Source organism: Sciurus carolinensis, chromosome 8 (assembly GCF_902686445.1).
Source record: "Sciurus carolinensis chromosome 8, mSciCar1.2, whole genome shotgun sequence".
In the NCBI taxonomy this organism is placed as follows: domain Eukaryota; kingdom Metazoa; phylum Chordata; class Mammalia; order Rodentia; family Sciuridae; genus Sciurus; species Sciurus carolinensis.
The window spans coordinates 66,615,618-66,638,485 of NC_062220.1; the positions used below are offsets into that span (position 1 = coordinate 66,615,618).

The 22,868-nt window shown below is 42.6% G+C and overlaps 1 long non-coding RNA gene across 1 annotated transcript in view; it reads left to right on the top strand.

Annotated features, from left to right (window-relative positions):
• Window positions 1-22,868, top strand: part of LOC124991952 (uncharacterized) — a 31,215-nt gene that overhangs the window by 3,286 nt on the left and 5,061 nt on the right. Inside the window, exons 2-3 of the long non-coding RNA XR_007109994.1 lie at window positions 7,792-7,827; window positions 9,211-9,327. This is a non-coding gene — a long non-coding RNA (uncharacterized LOC124991952). The remainder of the gene's footprint in view (window positions 1-7,791; window positions 7,828-9,210; window positions 9,328-22,868) is intronic.

Below are 22,868 nucleotides of genomic sequence, written 5' to 3' on the forward strand. Positions count from 1 at the left end.
ATATGGTGCATATGTATTGTCAAATATACATTTATATTCATATATCAACCATGCTTATGGCAAATTTACTGCAGATCTGAATTCTTTTTGGTAGTAAATGATTGCACATACTGTCAGAGGCAATAAGAATCTTATACACTCTTAATAGGAATAAAGTGACCTGCAAAACAGTAATTTAAAGCACGTTAGTATAATGTTTGTGTGATAAACTCTCTAGCAAAGGCCCAACACTTGCTTCCCCTCATGATTAATGTTTAGGGAGATAAAGAGGATATAAATATTTTTATTGTTTTATTATCTTTCTTAGAAAAATGACAGAGTGGTTGGTTTAATTAAAAAGGAGACTCTCCCATAGATCAAATAAAGAAATCCATTCTATGGAGATGGCAATGGAAAATACCTATTTAATTTGAATAACACATGGTTCTGTAGAAATGTGCATCTTATATATATCCTGCATTCACTTATCGTGATTTATGTGCAGGTTCATCAGAGTATTGAACAGAAGAGAAGAGGGGTATGTGCTCTCTCATTTGGGGCTATTAAATGCCTGCTGGGGTTGAAATGTCCCTGCTTCCTGCCTAGACAGTTGGTTGTCACGAGTTACCTGGAGGCAGCAAGGAGAAAAAGGCATGTTCCATTGAAGTGAGATATCCCTGGAGTTGTTTGATGTTCTTTGCCTTGATCGAATCCATCCATCCCATCTGCTACTCTTCTCTCTAAATGTATTTTCCTAACCTGCTCTCCCGGAGAATTGTAATTCGGGGGGTGGGCGGGGGAGTGTTATATGCTTTGTTACTTTTTCTAAAATCCCTTAGCATCTGGAGGGCACATGTGCCCTCTACCTTGCTTGTCAGACAACTTTACCTCCCTCTTTCCTGCCCCTCATATGCTGATGGATTAAAAACAGGACTGGGCTAAAAGACCCCCAGTAGCAATAGGAGTGGGAAGGAAGTGAGGAATTCCAGGCTTTTGCTTATTGGTTTCCACTGGGTCCCAGCCATGAGCAGGTCTGGATAAACATGGACGCCATTAAAAAATGTGATTGTAAAAATGTGAAATTGGCATTCCGACTAGGGCAGAAAAGCCTCAGTGGGAGTGTGTTTTCTGCCTTAACCCCTTAGCAGAATCATCATGACTTTGAACTCTCAGGAATCCCTAGAACCACTCCCATGGTGGAGGACTCTGCTCACTGAATATGGCAGATCCAGCCCCATTTTCAAGTTCAGGAGGAATGGTAATTCCTCTCTCTCTCTCTTTTCAGTAGATATCACTTTTGTCCCTTAACCTAAATATGAAAAAATTTAACATTCATATATACATATTAATTGGAGCCAAGCCCATCTACCTTTCCAAACTCACCATCTAAACTCACAGTTGGGGGGACAATGCAGGTTGGAGGCCAGAGCAAGGGCTGGAGATCAGTGGTGAAGGTTACAGTTGCCCTACAGTTATTTGCTTGAGATCCATTTGCTTCTTAATCCATTGGAACCTCAGTTTCCTCAACTGTTAAGTGAGTACTTCTCTTGAGATTATTGTGAGAGTCAGGTAAGATTCTGGGTACTGAGCCTTGGGCATAAGGCTGGTAGGTAGTAGACAGTCACAGATGTTCACTGTGTAATTTGTAGTTACAATGCATTAGACAATGTAGACAGCAGTGGCCAGCTGGAAACAGGCTGGCACTTTGATGTGGGGAAGGATACATGTGGTTGCTCCTGGCAGACATCCTTTGGCTTAGAAAGGAAACTGCAGACCAAAGCTCTACTCTTACCTTTGCACGGAGTGCTGTCCTTGCAACAATGATGTGGAGACCCCTCTCTGAAACTTCTGCCCAAAACTTGATCTTGACATGTACATCGTGGTAGAGTAAATAGCCCTTTGTTCAGGAAAGATCCTGTAAGACCTTTTTGTTATGCAAAGGATCTGAAAAATTCAGTCTGGTTGGGGACAGTGCTGCATTTGCATGACAGTGTAAGCAGAATGGGAGTCTCTGCTAATGTTTTTCATCTTAGAAACATTTCTTTCTTTTCTTTTCTAAAAGAAACAATATTAAATTCTAAAAAGCCTACAAGGACAGGTTTTCCTCCAAAAATATTAAAACAACAGAGGTAAGGGGGAAATTTCCTTCTATTATTCCCTCCCCTACTCCCAGGTCATGCCATTTCTTTACATTTATCTAAATTAAATATCTATGATTACAGATGTAATATGGCTGCATGCATATGAGTGTATGTGTACATGTGCATGTGTTTAAATATGAATGGCTTTATTTTGTGGACATTTTTCTGCAATTTTTTTCTCATACATACTGTTACATGTCCTTACATGTACAATGCCTCACTCTTTTTAACTGCTGCATAGTATTCCATAAAATGATCTAGAGTCTATTTATTTACTATCTTATTGCTAGACATTTAGGTTTCTGGTTTTACAAAAAATAGGTTAGTCATCATCTTTATTTTTATATCTGCTTTCTGCATACCTGAGGGAGTATTTCTGCACAGAAGTAGAATTGCTGGGTATGTGCATTTTCCACGTTAATAGTTCTGCCAAATTGTCTTCTGAGACAACTGACTATATACTCCCACGCACAGCATAGGAATGTGCCCTTTTCTTCACACCCTAATTAGTGCTCAACATTTTCAAATGTTTTAATTTTTGCCAATATTATGAGTAAAAAAATATTTAACTTGTTTTTCCCTTGTTTCTAGGGTCTTTTTGAAGCATTTTTCTTATGATCATTGAATTTTCTCTCTGTAAATTGCCATTGGTATCTTTTGATGATTTTGTTATTGGTATTTTTAGGTCTTTGTATTGATTTGTAGGACTTGTCTATACATTCTAAATTTAGATCTTTTGTTTGAAAATAAGGTAATTTTCTAGCTTGTTGCTTTTCTTCTTTTAATCTTGTTGATGGTGTTTTTTCCATACACATTTTTTTTTTTTCCCATTTTGGACGTAGTCGGATATACTAGACTTTGTGTCTTCTTAAGACCTCCTCTTCCTCGAGGTCATAAAATATTTTCTTATATTTTCTCTTTATGCTGTATAGGTTTTTGTTTTATATTTACCTTTCCAAGTTGTTTTAGCTAATGATATGACATAAAAAATTTTAATTTTTTATTTTTTTCCCAATTTCCAGTTGCCTTCAGCACTTTCTATAGAGATCTGCCACTTGTCTTCTAAATACATGGATCTGTTCCTCAATTCTCTTTTCTGTTCCATGGCTTGAGCTGTTTTTTTCCTGCACCAAGTCCACACTGTTTTAATTACTCTTGTTTAAAAATATGCTTCACTATTAGAAAAATAATTTTTTATTCCACTATGGATTTAAAAGATTTTCTAAAAAGGTGGTTATGATTCCCAAGAAGTGTGTTACATGTGACATTTTCCATAGGACAGATCATGATGGAGACTGGACCTTGTCAGGAGAGTTGTAGGAAACCTAACTTCACTTCTTGTCCACAGGATCCTCTGAAGATGGGCTCAATGGCTACAGCTAGCTTAGGTCTTGGCGATGCTTCCCCCAAAGTGATTTTCCAAACCTAGTATCTCAGGCTTAGGGAAACGCATTGCCAATGCCGGTGCATAGTAGCTGGGAATTTTCCTGAATGATGTGAACACTCCCATCTGTCAATCATCCCAGAAGGAAGAAAATGGAGCCATGGAAATGAAGACTGGAGAAAAGGGAAGAAGCAGGCCCGAGCTGGGGCTGGGGCCCTGGAGCCTCCCAGAGAGCGCAGGACTGACGTCTCTCTAGGGAATGGCAAGAGGCAGGTGGACTCTGGCTGAGGGCTGGGCCTGGCAGCATCTAGTAGGGGCACTTGTCTGGATGACCTCAGTGTGACTCTGAATTCCTTCAAACCCAGTATCCAGTTGTAAGGTTTTCTGGGCTATCATTTCTTTTATTTCACCCAAGTGCTTAATTAAGTGACCTGGCCTCAGATAGCTGTGCGATGGAAAGTTAAGAGTTTATACTTAATGGGAGCCATAGTAGGAAGGCGGAAGTGATCTAGCTTCATTTCATGCCAGCCCTGGGTGGTAACGGCACCGTTTTTCAGCATAGGCGACAGTGCTGGGACCTCAGAAGGTGGTCCTGCACCCACTGAGCTTGGGGGACGCCTAAGCTGTGATGCTCAGACACCTTGCCCTCAGCCCTAGCTCAACTCCTTCTCAGAGAGGAGGTTCTGGAAATGAGAGGCCGGCATTTGGGTTTCATTTATATGACAGGAAACAGAAGCCTAGTGTCTTTAAGGTCACAAAACAGTCATAGCGGATCTTAAAGTCCAGGTCTCCTTTGGTTGGAGGTCATTGTTGGCGAGAATGATGCGAGGGCTGTAAATTTAAATTCCCATGTAGACCGGTGTTTCTCAGCCAAGGACGATTTTGCCACCCGCTCCTCCCAGAGGATATTCAGCAACGTCTGGAGACAGTTTTGGTTGCCATGCCTGGGGGTCGAGGGTACTACGGCCATCCAGTGCCAGGGATGCTGGTGCACTCGCTACCATGTGAGGCACAGAGCAGCCTCCCATGGCAAAGGTTCCTCCAGTCCAACATGCTGGGGATGAGACTGGGAGATCCTGGTGCAGGCTAGTGAACTTCGGGTTTTCTTCTTCTCTTTTTATTTTTCGGGTAATGAATGCCTAGCCTTTATTAACAACTCTGCCACTGTGGGCTTCTCTGATCACCCCAAAATCTAGCCAGAATGTGTGGTGGGGCTGTGAGACCCATCATGGCTACTAGAAAAACCCGAAGTCTTTTCATGTTCAATATTTCAAAACCCAGATTTGGTTATCAGGTATATGATACTTGGAAAAAGCAAAGAGAATGCGAGCTCTCTATCTTATGGCTATCGTTATGTAATGTAATCAAGTAATGTCTTCTCTTTCTTATTGTTGGAGTCATTTACAGACCATTGCTTTACTATTCCAATGGGAAGGTTGATCAGTGCTAAGACACCCATACTACGTAGCTCTTATTATTACCAATTTATAGATGATGAAATTGGGGCTGGTGGGGGGGTGGAAGTAAAATAACGAATGGCTCCCTCCCACTGATCTCCTATATTCTCAAGTTATAAACACCTGGCCAGCACTGACGTGTAGGTTGTACACTGCACATTCGAGCTGCTTCTAAAGGATTGATATTCACATTACAGATGTCATAGATTTATTACAATGGCTTACTTAGCAGATGGCTATGAAGTGGCTTATTTTAAGACTGTTACCTATCAGATGGAAGTAAAGCTTCTTGGAGAAGATGTGTCTTTTCCTAATCCTCAGTATGATGCTAGCTGAAATAGCAGAACGAATGGTGCTATTGGTGACTCTGCAGTTCAACTGTGAGTCTTACTTTGTGCTTGCATAGGTGTCCCCTCCTTTGCATGATCTGTGTTGGTGCTGTGGAGCGCTGCCGGTTATAAGGAACACACTTGACTTGGCAGATTTCCCATGAAATCTCCTGTGCATGAGAAACACACTGCCTTGCATCATGGATAAGTAAAATGACCTGGGAATCTAATTTCGGTTGTTCACACTGCAGTTAGAGCTTAAGTCACCCTTAAGTCTCTGAGCTTGCCTTGAAGAAAGAGACATTGACGTGTGTATCAGTTTAATAAATTGACAGTTGGGGAGGTGCAAAGAGTATCATTTCAATTATAGATTGACCCACGATTGATTGAGCAATGTGTGTTGCTTAGGTTACAATCAATGCCAAGTAATGGTAGGTGCTGGACTCTTGGCGGGGTGCAAATGTTGGAGAATCAATGGACTGATAAACTTCACGTTGGCCTTTTGATACTGGGAGAATTAAAAAAAAAGTGAAACGTTGTAAGATGGGAGTGATAGTATTGTGAGTGTTAAAATAGCCTGCCCAAGCGTTTATCCTAAGTACCTACGCAACTCTCCTTAACACATGGGCTCACACTGCGCTGCCGATGGGATGGTTCTGTTCTAAGTTTGTTCTGAGTTTTGGTGTGAGTCATCTCATAGTGTTTTAGAGGAGGAAGGCCTCAGCAGTTGCTTCCCCTGAGAAAGTCTTTATTTTTCTATTTAAGCAAATATCCTGGCATTGAGGGAATTGGACTAATAAAAGTGTCTCATAGAATGCCTAGTAACCACCCTGGTTGGGTTGAGATGGAGCATATTAAGGAATTACAATCCCCATTTTATAATTGGAATAAGAGACGTTGACAGATTTACCTGCACTGGCGGTATACCAAGTGCCGTGTGGGACGGCCTGAGAGTCTTTTCTCGCCAGGAGCCTCCTGTTTGATTGAGGGAGATGGAGATGCAATTAAGACCTAGAGAACAGGATAGCCCGTGAGCAGGCGCTGATCTGATTGCAGATAATAAATGCCACAGGAGCTGAGCAGGACAGGTTGGGTGGTGGACAGCACAGGCCTTGCAGAGAAAGAAACCTGAGCTGGACTACCACAGGCGGGAGGACAGTCAAAGCTGGCGGCGGGGCCGGGGTTGTGGCTCAGTGGTAGAGCACTTGCCTTGCCTGCGTGGGGCGCCGGGGTCCATCCTCAGCACCACACATGTAAATGGGGGTATTGTGCCCGTCTACAACTAAAAAAAAAAAAAAAGCTAGTGGGCAGAGTGACCCAGTGCTGCCTGGTGGGGGCACAGCCGTCTTCAGGAGGAGCCGGGATCAGAGATAACACTTCCCTCAGACAAGGCCCTTGCCACAGGTAAGTCTCAGGGGGTCTGGAATCAAGAGGCATTTGAGAGGGTGACACGGTGTTTCCAAGATTCAAATCCACAGTGTACGAGCACGTGGGTAATAATACAGTGTGTTCTCAGCCAAGTGGTATTATTTCTTTGAGAAATAATTTTATCCAGAACAGATCTCTAAAATTAGACCTCTATTGATATGAATGAGCTAATTAGGTGAGAAATGAACTTTTAAGGATGCTTTAACCTCTTGTTGGCATGTTTAGAAACTGCATTCTGTTCTACTGATAAAAGGGTAGTTTCTGTGTTGTGGTTTACCCTGTCACACTCCAACCCGAGACATTGTCAGAGGTGGGAAAACAAAACTTCCTTTTAATCAGGCTGACCAAATGGCCACGTTTGTCTGGGAGTCCTGGATTATGCTGGTCATACCAGTAAAATTAGTGATAGCTTCCCCCTTTGGACCCAAAATGTCCAGGATTGGAAGGTAAATTATATGGTTACCTTAACTCTAAGTGATGTACTTTGCTCTTCTTGATTATTCTGTGAATTCTCAGTGGCCAATAGAGATACTCCCAGCTTACGGATGTTTGCCCACATATGCATTCTGTCTTTTTGAAATGGTTTAAAACAACCATTGTAAAAAACTTAGCAATGAAGAAAGACATAAGTAAGAATTATCATAACCTGGAAATTATTTATATGCATGTATATCTGTATATACTATCCATACGTTATTTATCTATTTATTAATCAAGCATATACTTATAAACTTGTAACCTAAGCCACTTTACTTGGAGGGGCATTCCACATATACTATGTGGATATGGATATAAAGATACCACATAATTCCATGTATTTAGAACTATAGGATAATTAGTTAAGATAGATCAATATAATCACTTTTTAACAATCACTTTAAGGACTGTATAATATTCTAGTGAATGTTTATTCTTAAACTCTGAAATATTTAATGAATCCCCAATTTGGGGCATTTAGGTTGTTTCAACTTTTACCTGAACTGGCAGGTTATTATTATATAATAAATATATTATTATTATTATTATTTAAATTTTTTAGTTGCTGATGGAACTTTATTTTTTTTTATATGCAGTGCTGAGAATTGAACCCAGTGCCTCACACATGTAAGGTGAGTGCTCTTCCCCTGAGCCATAATCCCAACCCTTAAATATATTATTTTTATTAATGCATTATAATTATACATAATAGTGGGAATCTTTATGCCAGATTCATACACACACATAACACTTTGATCAGTCTCATTCTCCAGCACCTTCTCTTTCCCTCCCCTCCTCCTGCCCCTCCATATGATTTATTATTATAAATTATTATTTATTTTAACTAGTAAACCATAATTGTAATAAATAATAATATTATTTTAATCAGCGCATTATGGTTGTATATGTAAGTGGGATTCATTGTGGTACCTTTGCGCATGAATGTAGCGTAATTTGGTAAGTCTCGTTCCCCAGTACTTCCCGATGCCCTTCCTCTCTCCCTCCCTCCCCATCTCCTTCTTCTACTCTGTTGCTCTCCTTTCTATTAAATATTGTTATTAACAATGCTGTAACAAATGTGTTGTGTAGCAAAATTCTTTTGTATATCCATGATTGTTTTAAAGATGCTTTTCTGTAAATGAAACCGCCAAGTCAAAGGGGACAGGATATGAATTTTAAAAAATTTGGAATTGCCAGACTTTGCTGGGCAGTGTGCGAATCCCACTCCCTCATGGCCTTGACTGTACAGAACATGTCACTCTTTTCCATCTTTCAATCTGAAAGAATTTTATCTCCTGGTTATTTCAGTTGTATCTTTGATTATTGATGATTATATATTTTTATTTTTAAATTTATATATTTTTATTTTTAAATTATTGCCCACTTTTCTATTAGACTGTCCATCTTTCTCCTACTGAATAGTAAAATGACCCTTTATGTTATGTTGAGAAGTTTTTTTCTGATTTGCTCTTTGTCCTTTAACTTTTTATATAGACTTTTGTGTGTGCATGTGTATGTGTAGATTCAGAAGTCCTTATTTTGTATGTATCTTATCTGTCAGTCTTGTCCTTTAGTTATGTACTTTTAAAATGACCAAGTTTTCAGTAAAATGCTGTGAAATTTCAGTCTCATCCGAGGCTCTCAAAACCCTTGAGCTCCTTGTTTCAAATTTTGCAGTCTGAGCATCATAGATGAGGTGTAATTTTTGCTTCCATTTCTATAGAAAGAGTTTTCAGTAAACTTCTCAGAAGGGGTTTAGTCACTTTACAAATTCACAGATAAGACACTGCAAGTAAGAGCTGGTGATGTGCGTTGTTTTTCTCATCCACATAATGTGAGCCTCCATTCATGGAAGGCTATCACGGGAATTGGAAGGGACTAGTTTGTTTAGATTTTTTGCAGGGTGAATCATGTTGTCCCATTGATGTGCTTTATAATTACACTGATGCATTCTCAAAAAAAAAAAAAATTGTGGCACCAACCCAAGAATCTAATACATCGTCAAAAAACGTCAGTCTGTTGTAGCTCCCCCAGAGCAACAGTTTTCACGGAACGGAGTCTCCCGGCTTCGTGGCAGATTCTCTACACCGTGGAGGAGGGCCTGCTGGGCATCCGGTTCTGGCGAGGACCAGGTGGGTGAGCTTGTGTTGCTTATGTTGGCTTGAAGCACACGTGAGCCTCAAAGACTCCCCTCTCTGTCTTTAAAGTCAGACCTGAGCATCCCGCTTCTCTCTGGTCCTCCACTGTGCCTGCTTGGCCCTGCTGGTGTTCACTCTCGGGGGTGAGGGTGAGAAGAGAACCCTCTCTCCACTTTCAGACCTGGTAACAAGCCACTTGGTGGTCACTACACCCCGCCCAGCCTTTCACCAGAGTCTCTCCCTGGCAGGGCGAGTACCATGCAGAGCCGGTGAGCACCACCACCCTGGTGCAGAGGCCGGTTGCGTCACCTTTCAAGGGCTTCCACCCAGCAGTGGAGACTCCAGGGTTCAGCCCAGGTGCAATCTCAGAATGCCAAACCCCGCTGCTGATGCCTTCTCAAGAGGACTCTTCGGTGGGGGTCTGGGGAGGGGGACCAAAGTCCCATATCAGTGTCATCTTGACAGGAACTATGAAAGATTAATAAATGTAAGAATTATAGAATAGCCTGCTCCTATTGCAGGGACCCAGGCTGATGGTGCAACTCTGTGGTCCATACCAGGGATTTGGAAATAGTTATTGTGGAACGACTCTTTTAACGGGTTGAGCGGCCCTCTCCAGTTGCGATGCTTTAATGGATTGCATAAATCATTTTTCTTTTGCCTATTCAGTGCCATTTGCTCTCCCTATCCCCATCTTTTTAGTATCACAAAAAAGTCAAAGAGTAAATTTAGTCAAAATACAACCCTCCTCAGACTACCAGGGAGGGAGAGAAACCAGATATGAGCAAAGGCCAGACCCGCCACAGGCAAAGCTCACTGTTAAATGAACTTTGTCTTGTTCCCCATTCAGTAATTGTCTGTTCCTCCCAGTGGGTGCTGGCTGCCTGTCAGATGGAGACCACTAAGGAGGAGCTTCCCCTTCCCCAGGTTCCTCTGGCTCCTCAAGAATGCGTGAGCCAGGGAAGCCAGTGGTGGTAAAGGAATTCTAGGCCCCTTGTTTTCTTTTTCTGAGGTCTGCGTTTCACAGTGGTAGAGCATTTGCCAGACCCTTCTTCATGGAACATCCTAACCGAAGAACTGGAAAGAGAAATTCTAGACACATGACATGTCTGGATTTTGCAAAAGGTGTTTCACAAAGGCACTAATGATATCTGCAGGAAACTGGTGGCCCCAAAAGACACTGGGTCCTGATCCCTGAAACCTATGAGTGTTACGTGATACCGCAAGGTCTTGGCAGAGGTGATTAGGGTAAGGATCTTGAGCTGGAGGTATTATCCTGGATTATCCAGCTGGCCCGAAATGCCATCGCACATATCTTGACTTAAGAGCGAGGCCAAGGGAGGTTTTATAATGGCACTCACAGGAGGGAAGTCACCGTAAAGATGGAGCACGGGAAGGTTTGAAGATACTGGATACTGGCCTTGAGGATGTGTGTGATGTACCCTGCACAAACCAAGAAGCATGGAAGCCACCAGAAGCTGAAGAAGCCAGAAGCAAATTCTCCCCTAGAATCTCTGGAGGGAGTGTGGCCTTGATTTTGGCACAGTTAAATCAAGGTTTGATTTCTGACCTCTAGAACTGTCAAGGAATAAATGTGTGTTACTTAAAGTCTCCACCGGGTGATAATTTGTTACAGTAACCCCAGAGCCTTGCAGATGAAATGGAAACCCGGTAAGTAAAGTTGTAGATCTCTGACCAACTCTATGCACTCATCCATTCACATTAGGAGATGTTTTATTGAGTGACTACCATATACCAGACATAGGAGCTGTGAATAAAGCAGAGTGTCCCTACTTATGCAAAGGCCCTGAAGCTCATGTCAGCAGTAAGTTCAATAAGACTGGAAAAAAAGGCAGTGGGAGGGGAAGCACTTCTACATGTTTTAGAGTGTGAGTTTCAACTCAAGATGGGGAGGAGGTGGCTAGAGGTCGACTCCTGGAGTACTGGTGGGTCCATATTCTGTGGAGTCATGTAAACAGTTCATCTGTTTATTCCCTTAGTTAATAAATGTTTAATGAGCACATATTATGTGTCTGGCACTGACAAGGCCTTGGGAAAAAGAGCAGCAATTAGGGCAGAAACATTTGCTGACCCCATTGAGCTTCCTCTATGTAGACATGAGAGGCTCATTGTGCAATTATCACCTCTTCTCACTGTTTAGATTTTTTCAGATTATAAAATTGTTCTATAGTACTAAAATAGCAAAATCAAACATTACAGAAATACATAACACAGAAAAGAAAAACGTCCCATCTACTCATACTCCCTCCCCAGAGATAGTCACTGCCAACAGGTTTTCGCTTGTTTCTCCAACTTTTAAAAGTATACATGTAATGTACTTTAAAAGCATAAAAACAGAGTAATACTCTTCTGAGTTTTTTTAGCTTAATGTATCTTGAATATCCTCCTACATGAATATGGAGGAATGAATTCATAGAAGTGGAAATGCAGTGTCAAAGGGTAGGAATGATTTAAATAACAGATACGGCCTGATTTCTTTGGGTTCAGGGCGTACTCGAATAGGACGCCAAGGAGACAGCGTGTTTTCTCGCAGCCTCGGCAACGCTGGATATTATCAATAATTTTAATTTTCCGCCTGTCTGATGGGCGAGAGATATATCTTGTTGCTTGAATGAACCATTTTTGACCTACAACTGAGATACAGTTAAGTGCGAACATGCAGGAGGTTTAACAGGTGACCTCGCCAAAGAGGCCAGAACCGCTGAGCTCTGAGATAGCGGAGGTGGGGTGAGGGTGGCCAGGGCTTCCCGGGCAGCGCAGGGCCGCAGCGCAAGGCCCTGGGGGAGAGCGCCCAGCCGGGCCAGAGGGCGGCCAAACTCCCAAGGAGCAGAGGGCAGAAAGAAAGGAGAGGGAGGCAGAGCCCAACCTGGCGGTTCACCTTAAAAGTTCTAGTTTTTATTCCAAGAGAGAAGAGAAGCCAGGGAAATTTCATACAACCTGGCACAATCAGGTGGGCATTTCAAACAGCCCCCTCTGGCCGCTGTGCAGAAAGGGGGCTGGGAAAGCCGGGCAGCGGGGGGCGTGGATACAAAGAGCAAGAGGTAGCTACTGGGGGGTCCAGGCGAGGGTGGCGTCAGCCTGGCGAGGTGGAGGCTGGTCTTGGAGAGGAGTAGCTGGATTTAAGAGTAGTTAGCCTCAGAAGGACAGGAGGAGGCTCGAGTGAGATGAGGAAGAAGGTAGTGAGCTGGAAGCCCGAGGTCACAGGGGTGATGAGATGTCCAAGGGGCAGGCGCGGACTGGCCAAAGGCGAAGCTCCAGAGGAGAGACGAGCCTCCAGGGCAGCCCTGCTCCGCATGCCTGAGCCCACAGCCCTCTCTAGGGCAAGCCGACCCTGGGAATCGGCCCCCCGGCACTGCCAGCTGGACTGGGAGAGGGTTTGAGCCACGGCCCTGGGGTTCGGAATGAAGACCCACCCGTGAAGGGGACCATGCCACATGGAGCTGAGCCCGCCCTCGTGGGGTGTGAAGGAGAACCCAAGTGAGGGCTGACGTTTCGAACTCGAGTCATCAGAAAGGCTGCACAAGGAGAAGCAGGAAAGGGAAGTCGTGGGTAAGCCAGTCACCAGGAAGGAGGACGCGGGGCAGAGAGGAGCCTGGGCAGAGCTGGCTGGGGGCTGAGGATCAGAGAGCAGGAGACAGGGGCGGATGGACCGCTGTCCCTGAGGGCGGCTGAGCAGCCGAGAGCCAGGCTTTCAAGCCGAGCAGATGAGTTTGGTCCCACAGCTCTGGTTGGGTGACCTTCGACAAGTCAACGAACGTCTCTCAAATTGTTCTTTTCCTAGACTCCAGAACAGAGAAGCAAAATAAAGATGAATGTATGAAATGTAGTTCAGTGTACTTCAAGTTCCAAAACCAAGCACTAAAATTGTAATTAAATGCCACACACATTCATCAGAGTTACAAAATTTGAAAAATCCGATAATACCAATTGATTGTGAAGATGTAGAACAATAGGAAATCTATTTGCTCCTGGTGGGAACGTAGAGTAGTATAACTGTTTTGGAAAACACTTTGGCATTATCTATTAAGACTGAAACGTGCACATTCTACAACTCAATTCTGTTCTTGGGTATGCATATCTAAGAGGAACTTCTCATGTGTACTGGGATATACACACATGCTAATCCATAACTTTCTTGTTCCTTATTGTCTCAGGCTAGAAACAATCAACTATCCACCAACTATGAAATATAGATTGTGATGTGTTCACATAGTGGAGTACTATACAGTACTGAGAAGGAACAAACCATGCTATAGGGAAATGACATGAATAAATTATATAAATACAATGTTGAACACAAGAAATAATTCTTAATAATTAAAAAGTAAGCAAAACTAAATTGGTAACATAGAGTTTATTTTTTATAGTCCTTTTCTTTTTTAGTACTGGGGATTGAACTCAGGGGTGATTTAACTACTGAGCTACATCCCCAGCTCTTTTTATTTTTTTAAATTTTGAGACAGGGTCTTCCTAAATTTCTGAGGCTGGCCTCGAACTTACAATCCTCCTACCTCAGCCTCCTGAGTCACTGGAATTACAGGCATGAACCACTGTACCCAGTTTATAATACATGTTTTTGAGAAAGCCGTAAAGAAAGGAAAGAAAGCAATTATTATGCAAGCCAGGGTGGCAGTGCTTGTACAGGAGGAGAGTGCCAGCCTGCAGGGAGCCCTCAGAGCAGGGGGACTCCGTGGTGCTTGGGGGTATTCTATTTCCTGACCCAGGAGGTAGTTACACAAGTGTTTGCTTTGTGATTGTTCATTATACTGTACATTTGTTTTGAACACTTTAATCCAAGAGTATTTTATTCCACAATTTAAACAGGTTTAAAAAGAAGATAGCTAACACTTGTAAAATGCTTGGCATGGTGCCTGGCCCGTATTAAGAGCTCAACAGATGGCAATTTTATTTACTGTTATAACCCAGTTGTTAGAGCTGCCTTGTCTCCTAAGCAACCTTCCCGCTCCTGGGCTGAGCTCTCGTCTCCATGAGGCCTGGCTTTGAGGTTCAGATTCTGGACTGCTCTGTTTCCCAGGGTAGCCCCCCAAAACCCTGTAACTCAACAGCACTTCTCAACCCACAGGTGGCTGTTTACCCTACTGCCTCCAAAGTTGCCACCAAAGTTTGCAACGTGTGAAACTTTCTTCTTTTTCTTTCTTTGTTTCTTCTCTCTTCCCTCCTCACTCTCCTTCCTCCTCCATCCCTCCCTCCCTTCCTTCTTCTTCCTTCTTCCCTTTCTCTTCCTCCCTCCCCCTTTCCTTTCCTTTCCTTCCTCCTCTCCTCTCCTCTCCTCTCCTCTCCTCTCCTCTCCTCTCCTCTCCTCTCCTCTCCTCTCTTTTTGGAGTATCTTTGTTATGCAGTTCTAGAAAGCTCGTTTGCTTAGCCGAGCATTACATGATCTATGAGAGAACCAGTGTCCAGCCTGCTGCAGGTCAGGTTTCAGGGGTAAAACCCTATGATAAACTGGTGCCAAAGAAAAGGGACCCTCTGAGTTTGAAAGGCAGGGTCCTGTTGTGAAAGTAAAGACACACCCGAACAATGGTGATGCAGAAGGGGACCAGATGACTCCCAGGATAAGCCCTTCAAGAGTGTGATCCATATTCGGAAATTGCACTGGCAAGGTACTCTGAGAATGTCTCTGGTCCTTGCTTGCCTAAAGGAGTAAGGATGAGGGACTCTCCATTCCACAGTTACAGAGGGGTACTGTGGACAATGCTTAACTGTAAGGCCAGCTGATCACATGGCAGTGCTCGTCATAAGCCGGGCATAGTGCTACGGTTTCATTCTCACCTCCATCCCAGCAGGTAGGTGCCATTACCGTTCCATTTTAGCAGACACAGCTGAAGCACAGAGGAGTGCAGTAACGTGCTGAAGATCACACAGCTAGCAAGTGCTAGATCCCAGAAGAGGGATCCATCTTAGGGTCTGGTTCCAGAGGAAGGACCCAGGGTTTGGGAATTAGATGGAGGCAGGTTTTGCTAACAATAAGCAAAAATTATCCCCCAAAGCCAATTCAATAGTGGGAAGTTTTGGAAAAGAGCAAATGATCTTCCTTTAAGCAGCGTGACTGTCAAATATGTTTTAGAAAAGATTCCTGCAACTGAGCAGCAGGTTAGACTACATACCTTTCAGGGTCCTTCCAAGAACCAAGATTAAAAATTCGAGTCTTGGTAGAGCTTCTGAGAGTGGAATGGACTGTATACCAAAAATAAAGTAAAAAAAAAAAAACAAAAAAAAACAAAAAAAAAAACCTCCAAACTTCACTGCATGCCCTGATGCATATTCCATTTGAGTACTTTTTCATGCTGGTGTTCGTGAATCAACCTCAGAACTCCGGAGACACAGTAAAATCATTTTCCCTATGGGGTTGTTTTCGTTTAGTCTTTTAGCTGACAGCAGTTACTGAGTGCCTTTCTAACTGCCGATGAATACCTTCCTAAGCTTCAGAAGAGAAACAATTTGCATAAGGCATTCTCCCACATTATTTCTTTAATTTCAGACCAGAAGCACTGATCTTTTTGGAACGTATTTTCCTGCCACATCTTCCACGATTCGCATGTGTATTGTGAACGCCCCGTGTACAGAATTGCCATGGCATTCCGTAGTGTTTGGGTTGTTTAGAATCTGCCCTTCATGCTGAAATGATATGTCCTGTCTTTGTTTCCCGGGTTTACAGAAACTTCTTTGGTCTATTTCCATGACTATGTCACTACTTTCTGGTTTTCTGAGCCTCCGTGACTACCCTCCAGGATAAGGGAGAAATGTGATGGTGTCTCTGGTTGGAGTCTTTGCTGTCACCTGGAAAACCAGAATGAATTGTGGTTATTTGACCTCATGGAAAGTAGACCCTGTCATTTTTCCATGGGCAGAATATTAAGCTGGATTACATATCATGGCTTTTAAGATCTTTGGATAATAACTATTTAAATTAACTATATAGAAGCTAAAGAATCGCCTATGTACAATTTAATTTATCCTTGCACATACAGTTAAGTAGTTCATGATACATGTTAATTAAATTGAGTTTATTGAATGTATACTATTTTTAATAGACTAGTTTTCAGAGCAATTTTAAGTTTGCAGCAAAATGAGCACAAAGTACATTTCCATATATCACATGGCCCCTAATACACATAGCCTCCCCCGCTAACATCCCCTACCAAAGTGGCAAGTGATGGGCCTACACAGACACACCATTACTTCCCATCATCTGTAGTTTACATCAGGGTTCACTTTTGATGTTGTATGTCCTGTGGCTTCTCCATGGTTTCACCTTTTCCGGAGTATGACATAGTTGGAATTACACAGCAATGTAGCCTTTTCAGACTGGCTCTTTCACTTAGTCACAATCATTTAAGGTTCTTCCTTATCTTTCCATGACTTAACACCTCTTTTCTTTTCAGTGCTGAATAATACTCCACTGTCTGGATGTACCACCATGGTGGTTGTTTCTTTTTAATCCATTCTCCCACTGAAGGCCATCTTGGTTGCTTCCAAGTTTTGGCAATTATAAACAAAGCTGCTATAAACATTCATGTGCAGGTAGGTTTTTCTGTGGACATATTTTCAGCTCTTCTGAGTAAATACCAAGGAGCATGATTACTGGATTAGATGGTAAAAATACATTGAGTTTTGTGAGAAACTGCTGATGGTCTTCTGAAGTGACTGAACCATTCTGCATTCCCACCAGAGGTGAACCAGAGCTCCTGTTCCCCTACACCTCCCCAGAACTTGTTGCTGTGTTTTTTTTTTTTTTTTTTTTTTTAATTCTACCAGGTATCTCGTTGTTATTTTAATTTGCATTTCCTAGTGACATATGATGTTGCACATCTTCTCATGTGCTTTTTTGGTCATCTACATTTCTTCTTTGTTGAGGCATCTGCTTGGATCTGTTGAGATCTTTTGCCCATTTTCAAATTAGGTTGTTTGTGTTTTTGTCGTTGAGTTTTAAGAGTTCCTTGTATAGTTTGTGTAACAGTCCCTCATCAGACATGTCTCTCGCCAGTGTTTTCTTCCAGCCTGTGGCTGGTCTTGTTCACTTGAACATACAACAGTGCTCTGTTCCGTGTAATAGGGACATAGATGAGACAATTGCTCCCTTTGAAGTTGCTTTCATTCTTATTTGGAAAAAACTTATTTCCTGGATGCAGAAAGAATGCCAGGATTCTTTTTATTGGCTGCCATTGAAGCTCCTAAATGGATCATGGAGTAATAAACACTCCAGAGAATTGGTACATTTGGGAAACTGGCTTGGATATGGTTTTATGTGAGGAGAGTTTCCCAATAACCCATAGACTGGTGGCTTATGTATTGAAACTCTGACAAAGCATCATGGGTATCCTAAGAAATATCAACCACTGATGTTTATAATCCCTCACATTCCATGTCCACTGACTTTACCTCATTTGACAGTTGTAAGTTAGTGACAACTTACCCAAGTATGAGGGGCTATGACAATTTGGCCAAGAGAAAATAAGTTTTATTCTATGTTTTAGGCAGCTTTTGGGCGTCTGTGACCAAAAGAGCTGACAAGAAAAGTTTTAGAGGAGGAGAAGTTTGTCGCTCACCACTTCAGAGGTCTCAGTCCTTCGAAGGTCAACTCCATTGCTCTGCGCCTGAGGTGAGGCAGAACATCATGGCAGAAGGGTGTGGAGGAGGAAACAGGTAGGGACACGGCACCAGGAAGCAGAGGGAGACAGCTCCATTCTCTAGGGACAAAATACATACCCCCACCAGCATGCCTCCAGTGACCCACCTCCTCCAGCCACACCCACCTGCCTTCAGTTACCACCCAGTTAATCCCTATCAGGGGGATTAATGCACTGACTAGATTAATGCTCTCATGACCCAATCACTTCACCTCTAAATTTTCTTGCACATGAACTTTTGGGGAACACCCAATATCTAAACCATATCATTATATTAATTTGGTTTTTTATATTTTTAAATATTTAGAAACACTTAATAGAAAGGCCTCATGTCTAAGTAGCATAGAATCCCAGGGAGTAAAACTCATGTGACTTCACTTTTTGGAGTCCACAGCATTTGCTGGTACACAGTACATATCAGCATATTATCAACATGACATCTTATACTTCAATAATCTTAAACAGAGCTCTTTCAGTGTGTATACTCATAGATTAAAAAACAGGGCCCTAAAACCCAGTGTGAATTGAATGCCTGCTCTCTCCAGTTTGGATGTGCCACATCCACACCCATCGGCAAGTGCTAGGAGTCATGTGGAGTGTAAGGTCCGACCTTGAATCTGAAACGAAAGGGAAGCTCAAACACTTAGCTGAGCAGAAGAACAAACACTAGCAAGACAGTATTGTTAAGACTGACAATGAGCTGGATCCAATATCAAGGCCATGCATGCCCGATGCTGTGTCCAAAGAGGAGGAAACGGTCAAGGCCCTCCAAAGTTCCATTCCTCAGGGCCACAGAACTCTGAGAGACAACAGGCAGAGGCCAGAAAGAGGGCACAATTTGGTCTTCATCCGGGAAGATATGTTCACTGAACCAACAGCAGGTCCTTTTTCTTGGTGAGATTGATACAAATGTTCTTCAGAATTGCCCCAGTTGCAAGGTTCCCAAACAAAGTTGGAGGAAGCAGGAGCTGCAGAGTGTTGGGACTGGGGCGGGCAGGGACCGAGTTCTGCACGGTGTGAAGATCTTGGTTGTAGGACCTCCGCAAGCCTGGGGTTTGTCCCAGCGGTGATTTTAGTTATATGACCTTGGGCCACTTATTTAAACATGTGAACCCTGGTTTCTTCATTTGTAAAACTGGAATCATAATTTCTGCTCCTTAGTTCTGTGGCAGAGATGAGGGATCATTTACATCAAATACTTGGCCTGTAGTAGGAACTCAATAAATGTTAAGTGATTTTTTAAAAATCCTTCAGACTTTATTTATGCATTTAATGGCTCTGCTGTAAGGAAAGCCCAGGTGCACTCTCTATACACTTCTGCTTATGCTGCTTTTGTTGGAAATGAAATACTGCGTCAACTAGGATGCTTTCAGTTGCAAGTACCCAAACTGCCAACTCAAACTAGCTTTAAAAATAAAGTGGATTTATTGGTTCACATAACTGGAAAGTCCCATGAAAAAGTCAGCTTTAGGAGAAGCTTGACCCAGCAGGTTCATGATGTATCGATAGACCTGGTTTTTCTTCTCTTTTCTTTTTTCTTTCTTTCTTTCTTTTAAGGGATGGGGTCTTACTCTGTTATCCTGATTAGTCTCAAATTTCTGGGCTCAAGTGATCTTCCTGCCTCAGCCTCCCAAATAGCTGGGACAATAGGCGCCACCATGCCTGGCTCAGACCTGGTTTCTTTTGGTTTATGCTCTGCTACAATGGTATCAGCTTTATTCCAAGTCTGGCTTCCTTTGTTGTTGCAAGATGGTTGTCAGCAGATGTCTGGGTCCATCTGTTAGAATTTAGTTTACTCTGTGTGACAGAAAACCCACTATGATAGTGGCTATAACAAGACAAAAGTATTTTTCTCCCTATATAAAAGAAATCCAGAGATAGGTGGCCTAGGGCTAGTATAGCATCTTCACCCTGTTATGGACTCAGATGTTTAACATGATGCTCTATATCTTCTCCCTTTCTCAAGGTCACCTCCAAGTCCAAATGACTGCTGGAGTTCCAGCCATTATGTCTACATTCTGTTCAGGAGGATGGGGCAGAAGAAAGGCTCACTTCCTCTCTTTTAAGGAGACTCACTGTGTACCAATCTTGCATCTGACTCTCATTGGCTGGTACTTAGTCACATGGGGTAGTTGCAAGGGAGGCTGGGAAATAGAATCTTTTGCTAGACTCAAATTGCCCAGTTAGAAATTGAATTATTCTTATTCCCTAGAAGATAGAGCATTTGAAGTTGGTGTTGCCACTCACAACCAGGTGTTTCCTTATTCAGGCTCTGTGGACAAAAATAGTCTTTTGGGGGGAGCTCCCATGGAAGGGAAGAAATGTTTTTCAAAACATACAGACAAATAAAGAAACAAATCCAATAAATACATTTATATCTGATTGGCTCAAATGGGGTCTTGTACTGCATCCCTGAACCCGTGGTCATGAGCATGTGGGAGATGGTGAACGAAGATTGGCCTAGCACTTCAGAGCCCTCTCCTGGGTGGAGAGTGGTATTGGTTTCCCTAGGCACTTCCCTGGGTCCTTTGAGGATCTGCAGGATGATAGAAGGGGGCAATGGATATCAATACAAAGTTCCCTTTCCCATCTCCAGACTTCTTTTCATTATGCTAATGAATGGCTAAAAGGACAGCAAAATTAAAAAATCTTTAATAAAGTTTCCTATAGAAAACTCCATGATGGAGCAAGTACCTAGCTGTCTTTCCCATGTTAAGACTTAAAATTCTTGATAAAAGATCCCTTATCTGTGTGGATGCTTCCTGAATATTTGATCTTTCCTGATTGGGAGCAGTCATGATAGCAGCAATTCCCTAAACATGGCTAATCTTTATTTCCTCCATCTGCAAAATGGTCAGGGTCATAGTAGCTACCTTCCTAAGATTAAATGAGATGATGCACATATGCTTGACACAGTATTAACAAAGCTCAAGTCATTGGTGTAAAAATACTTCCTGATTTATGAATCCTAGTTCTGTTTTAACTTTCCTGGGTCCTGCTTCTTTCTTCACCTGAAGTCTCGGAATCCTCCTTCTTGCTCTCCCAGCTTCTGTTTGTGTTTTTTCCCCTCCTTTTAGAAATTCTTCTTAATAAATGCCTTGAATCTATTTCTGACCTCATCTCTGATTTTCCAAGGTAGTTTTCAGTGCCCAAAGGTATGACGATAAGAGAAAATGTTTCAGGAGGGCTAAGAGGAAAAGGAGCTGCAGGGAGTAGGGTAGTGTGGCCCTCCCTGGGAACCGAGCCCAGGCTCCCCGTGCACAAGGAGGAAGAATGTTTTCTTGGGTGTGTGTGTGTGTGTGTGTGTGTGTGTGTGTGTGCGGTTTGTTCATATAGAGCTTAATGGTTATACGCAGTAGTTGGGTTCATCCTGACAAACTCATACATGCATGGAAATCGATTTCAGTTCATGATCCCCCTTTTCCCTTCCGTCCCCCCTCCCCTTCTCTCTCCTTTGCTAGACTTCCTTTTGCTCATCTATTAATTTGTATTTGATTGGTTCTTCGTGTGATCTTTTTTGTTGTTCTTTTTAGATATACATGACAGTAGTGTATTTTGACATATTCTACATACATGGAGTATAACTTATTCTAATTAGGATCCCGTTCTTGTGGTTGAACATGATGTAGAGTTTCACTGGTGGTGTATTCACATACGGACATAGAAAAGTTATGTTCTATTTATTTTACTGTCCTTCCTATTCCCATTCCCCCTAGAAGAATGTTTTCTATTTATTCATGTGAATTTATATGAGAAATACACCCTTGATCAGGAGGCTGTGGAGCTAGTTTACCTACATACAGTTTAGAATTGAGCTGGAGAGTGTATTCAGTTTGTTCTCAGGCTTGATGGGCTACAAAATCTGCCCAACTGATCTAAGATTGTTTTCACTGTCTTCTCCCTTCCTGCCTTTCCTCTTGCTTCCATAGGATGGAGCGGGTGGGAGGATTTGTATTCAGTTCCTATGCAAAGAACTACTCATGGAATTCCTGCCCTTGCCCATCCCGGAGGAGACCAAGGTTTCCCAGAGTACTGCTTGCAGTTCTGTCTTAGAAACCAACGAGGAGATAATAGCTTACATGAATTGCCTACCACTATAAGCACTTTGCATATTTAATAATAGTAAATAACAATAGCTAATAATTAATATGGTACTTACTTGGTACATGGTATAGTTTCAATTATTTTATACCTATGAATTTGTTTCATTCCCTCATACTTATCTGAAATAGGAACTACCATTGCTCCCATTTTACAGATGAAAAACTGAACTCAGGAAAGTTATATAACTAGCTCAGGGTTGCCCCACTGGTATCAGAGTCAGAATTCAAGCAACTTGTTTGGCTCTGTGCTCTTCAGTAGTGTACTATGCCATCTTTCTAGGAGGAGATTTCAATACTATCATCATACCCATTTTACAGAGGAGACTGAGGCACACAGAAAGGATGTAATCCTGATTTGATTCAAATGCAGGCAGGAGACTCCAGAGCCTGGATCTTATTTGCTGTGTCACTATGCCAGGGGCAGGTAGGGACATTTCCACATTCAACACATCACATGGGGAGCATGCTGAGGGCCACGTAGGGTAACATAACTAATGGAGCCACCAGTGGCATGGCACAGGGTGCAGAGCTGTGATGGAGGTGCTCCCTAGCCCTGCCAATCCTTGTATTGCTTCCAGAGCGCAGAGGAGAGAGAGGGAGGCCAGTGTTTGGTGGGATGGAGGGAGGCAGCCAATGATCAGAAAGTCACTTTTTTTTTTGGCCACAGGAGCAAAATTCACTTGTGCCTTATTTTTTTTTTTTTTTTTTTTTGGGGGGGTGCTGGGGATCGAACCCAGGGCCTTGTGCTTACAAGGCAAGCACT